The sequence below is a fragment of the Chrysemys picta genome, chromosome 2 (assembly GCF_011386835.1).
Source record: "Chrysemys picta bellii isolate R12L10 chromosome 2, ASM1138683v2, whole genome shotgun sequence".
Taxonomy (NCBI): Eukaryota; Metazoa; Chordata; order Testudines; family Emydidae; genus Chrysemys; species Chrysemys picta.
Genome location: NC_088792.1, coordinates 213,435,449 through 213,440,578, shown reverse-complemented (window position 1 = coordinate 213,440,578; position 5,130 = coordinate 213,435,449).

The window sequence follows — 5,130 nt, the reverse complement described above, 5'->3', positions numbered from 1 at the left end:
GGACTTCAGAAAAGCAGACTTTGACTCCCTCAGGGAACAGATGGGCAGGATCCCCTGGGAGAATAACATGAAGGGCAAAGGGGTCCAGGAGAGCTGGCTGTATTTTAAAGAATCCTTATTGCGGTTGCAGGAACAAACCATCCTGATGTGTAGAAAGAATAGTAAATATGGCAGGCGGCCAGCTTGGCTAAACAGTGAAATCCTTGCTGATCTTAAACGCAAAAAAGAAGCTTACAAGAAGTGGAAGATTGGACAAATGACCAGGGAGGAGTACAAAAATATTGCTCAGGCATGCAGGAGTGAAATCAGGAAGGCCAAATCACACTTGGAGTTGCAGTTAGCAAGAGATGTTCAGAGTAACAAGAAGGGTTTCTTCAGGTATGTTAGCAACAAGAAGAAAATCAAGGAAAGTGTGGGCCCCTTACTGAATGAGGGAGGCAACCTAGTGACCGAGGATGTGGAAAAAGCTAATGTACTCAATGATTTTTTTGCCTCTGTCTTCACGAACAAGGTCAGCTCCCAGATTGCTGCACTGGGCAGTACAGCATGGGGAGAAGGTGACCAGCCCTCTGTGGAAAAAGAAGTGGTTCGGGACTATTTAGAAAAACTGGACGTGCACAAGTCCATGGGGCCGGATGCGCTGCATCCGAGGGTGCTAAAGGAGTTGGCGGGTGAGATTGCAGAGCCATTAGCCATTATTTTTGAAAACTCGTGGCGATCGGGGGAGGTCCCAGATGACTGGAAAAAAGGCTAATGTAGTGCCCATCTTTAAAAAAGGGAAGGAGGATGATCCGGGGAACTACAGGCCAGTCAGCCTCATCTCAGACCCTGGAAAAATCATGGAGCAGGTCCTCAAGGAATCAATTATGAAACACTTAGGGGAGAGGAAAGTGATCAGAACAGTCAGCATGGATTCACGAAGGGGAAGTCGTGCCTGACTAACCTAATTGCCTTCTATGATGAGATAACTGGCTTTGTGGATGAGGGGAAAGCAGTGGATGTGTTATTCCTTGACTTTAGCAAAGCTTTTGATACGGTCTCCCACAGTATTCTTGCCGCCAAGTTAAAGAAGTATGGGCTGGATGAATGGACTGTAAGGTGGATAGAAAGCTGGCTAGATCGTCGGGCTCAACGGGTAGTGATCAATGGCTTCATGTCTAGTTGGCAGCCGGTTTCAAGCGGAGTGCCCCAAGGGTCGGTCCTGGGGCCGGTTTTGTTTAATGTCTTTATTAATGATCTGGAGGATGGTGTGGACTGCACTCTCAGCAAGTTTGCAGATGACACTAAACTAGGAGGCATGGTAGGTACACTAGAGGGTAGGGATCGGATACAGAGGGACCTAGACAAATTAGAGGATTGGGCCAAAAAAAAACTGATGAGGTTCAACAAGGACAAGTGCAGAGTCCTGCACTTAGGACGGAAGAATCCCATGCACTGCTACAGACTAGGGACCGAATGGCTAGGTAGCAGTTCTGCAGAAAAGGACCTAGGGGTCACAGTGGATGAGAAGCTGGATATGAGTCAACAGTGTGCTCTTGTTGCCAAGAAGGCTAACGGCATTTTCGGCTGTATAAGTAGGGGCATTGCCAGCAGATCGAGGAATGTGATCGTTCCCCTTTATTCGACATTGGTGAGGCCTCATCTGGAATACTGTGTCCAGTTTTGGGCCCCACACTACAAGAAGGATGTGGAAAAATTGGAAAGAGTCCAACGGATGGCAACAAAAATGATTAGGGGTCTGGAACACATGACTTATGAGGAGAGGCTGAGGGAACTGGGATTGATTAGTCTCCAGAAGAGAAGAATGAGGGGGGATTTGATAGCAGCCTTCAACTACCTGAAGGGGGGTTCCAAAGAGGATGGAGCTCAGCTGTTCTCAGTGGTGGCAGATGACAGAACAAGGAGCAATGGTCTCAAGTTGCAGTGGGGGAGGTTCAGGTTGGATATTAGGAAAAACTATTTCACTAGGAGGGTGGTGAAACACTGGAATGCATTACCTAGGGAGGTGGTGGAGTCTCCTTCCTTGGAGGTTTTTAAGGCCCGGCTTGACAAAGCCCTGGCTGGGATGATTTAGTTGGGAATTGGTCCTGCTTTGAGCAGGGGGTTGGACTAGGTGACCTCTTGAGGTCCCTTCCAACCCTGATATTCTATGATTCTATGATTCTGATTTACTCTAGTGTAAATGGCGAGGAGAATTGGGTCCATTGCACCCCCCGCTACAAAACACCAGTTTTAGCAGATGGACAATCTAATGTTATGACAAATAAGCCAAATAGACATACTAGGCATTACATTGCTGAGTCGGAGTCCCCTATGTGGATCTAAGTGTTTAACCGAACAACTTTAATAAGAGAGTAACACACAATGTGTACATTGTGAACTTCTGTTAGAACATCCCAAGTGAACTCAGCAATGTTAGTTCATAAACCCAAGTGTGTCGGCATTTCTTTCTTACCGCTGCCAGGATCCCCTCATTAAAGATAAGTACGGCCTAATAAAAAGGAGACAGAAATCTCAATTCTCTTCTCCTCCCTACTTGCTCTTGTGATGTTCCTGCCCTCACCTCTTTCCCCATCACGGGTTACTTTGCTCTTTGTGCTCAGAGTCTGGCTTTGCCAGAACTTGTAGCTTCTTCTGACAAACCTAGTGTAAGTCATCCCTGCTAGGTGTGGTGCTCTGTCCCCTTCTGGGGGGTGGGACTAGGCCAGCAAACAATTGATGAACCTGCTACAGCCTTGTCTAGGAGAGGTGGGTCTTTTAGCTCAGGCAATAGAGTCATGTGTTAAGATCTAAATGTCCCATGTTTAATCCCTGCTGCCAACGACCCAGCAAGGGGCATCCATGTTACAAGTGGTGGCTCGGGCACTTACTCATATGGGCTGCTCTAACCTTAAGAAATTGGGTTTCTAAAGGTGTGCTTCATGCTCCTCTAAATTCCTGGCATCTGAAATTCATAGCACATTTTTTTGCAATCTGTATATCATCCAAATAAGATGACTTCTGAATGCAAATATCATCTGAATCTCAATATTTGCCAGTTTGCCCAGTCCTAATAGCACATATGTCCCTTAGTTTTCTCTTTTATGTAGTTGTAAGTTTAGGGCCAGTGAGGCAGGTATAATAGGATACCAGTGATTATGAAAATCAAAAACCTGGAAGAAGAGTGTGTAAGAAGAAACATAGTAAAAATGATTAAATGGAACCAAAGGATCAAATAGCTTAAAAAAATAGTGAGCACTTCGAAGCATTAACCAGGAAAAAAGGTATCAGACAGTGGCAAGAGAAGTTTGCTTTTGAACTATGGCCCATTTAGAGACTAATCAACATCTCCTGTTAATACATTTTTGGAGCAAATATTAAAAACCATGATTGCTTATTTTAAAAGTCAATGACCAAAACCAAATTACACCAGAAATGGCATATGGATAATGAAGCTTAGAGAAAGAGAAGTGAATAATCTGCACTGAATAAAATATCTTGTGCGACTGCTTTTTATCCCTGTATGTGCCTGTAAAGCACCCTGCTGGCAGACATAAAGAGTGTCAAATACAAGGGAAAACACTTCTCCCATTTGATCAAGACTCCTCTTCAGACTTTGCCATTTCCCACCCTTATTTTAAAAATAATTGTTGGTCTGATAAATGTGTGCCAGGTGTAACAAAATCATTGTCTGGTACTGAATTGCAGGGGACTGGTGCTCTTCCTTAGGGAACAGATACAATTCAGAAGCAAAAAATGAACTGGCTTCACTGAGCAAAGTACGTTTTCCAGCTAATGCAAGTACCTATCAAATATCACTTTGTGAAAGGTAGGGAACAATTTGCACTCTCTCTGTAGAAGCAAAGAGCAGAATGTTTCCTGCAGGGCTTATGTACTACTAAATCCCTTTTGCCTTAAAGGGACATTTCTTGATCCTAAACTGGAGCTGTACATTCCTGTGCTAGTAGCATCCAGCATTGAGTAGTCCTAGCAGCAAGGCACACCAAGAGTCCTAATTGAGGTATTGGGTAAGGATGGGTTCAAGGCCTTCTTAAACTGAATACTAATAATGAAGGGTGACTAGTTCATTGTCTACATTTGGATGATTTTTGCATTCAAGGGTCCTACAGGAAATATTTAGACCGTGTAATACCAGTGCATTCCCAAGTCAAGCATCCATTTCTCCCCTCAACAGGTTAAGGTATTCTTTAGTCACAGCTCCTCACTCTACCTCCCTTGCCAAATACACACACAAGCAACTCATCTTTCCCTTCAATAGACCATGGTCCTCTTTCCCCATAACACCATCACCACCACCACCACCACACAGACACACAACTGGCTAGGGCTCTTTGCCTTTAACATGGTGCATTTTCTTAGGCCGGTCTGGTCTTGGGAATGCCCACCTCTGACATCTTCAGTGGGTGACCAGCCAGCCCCTGCCATGACTTTCAGGGACAGTCAATATTCTTAGCCCCAGAACAGATATTCCTTTGGATATTAGATGACCACTAACAAGACACAGGTGGGTTTCTAAGCCATCTCAAAACATTTTATCCTGTTGTGTGGGTGAACAAAAATTAGTGCACAACCTGTCCTTGGATACCGTGACACCACACGAGGCAGGTAATCCAACAGACAGACTACTGGCCTCATAATCAATATCTAGCATTCCCTTTTAATGCCTGTATAGCACAATTGTTACACAAATGGGTTGTATTTTTTGGATATTTTTGGTTGTCCAGGGGAACCAAGGGGTTTGGCAGAGTTGGGAGTTACTCAGAGTTCTGTGTCCTCAAGAGTAGCATGTGGGAACCACCAGCTGTGTATTCAGCAGGGGAATGTCTCATCACACCTTTCTTGAAATAAGAATTGGTGGTTTCTGTTAGGGGGCTTATTCCTTCACCCGCTCACTTCTCTGATCCTTCTCGCATGAACAGAGAGTTACAATACCCAAAGTCTGAAGGTGCAAACAATTCAATGTTTATTGGGGTGAACGTCCAGCAAGCATGATTTCCTTCCTCAGTGTCCCCCTTCTCAGCTCTGACACCACAGAGCCTTGCCTGTGTCCCTGTTCCCATTTCCGCCCCCCCATTAGCAAAACATGAGTGCAGCCATCTGCAGACAATGGGAGTCATCAAGATTCCAAAC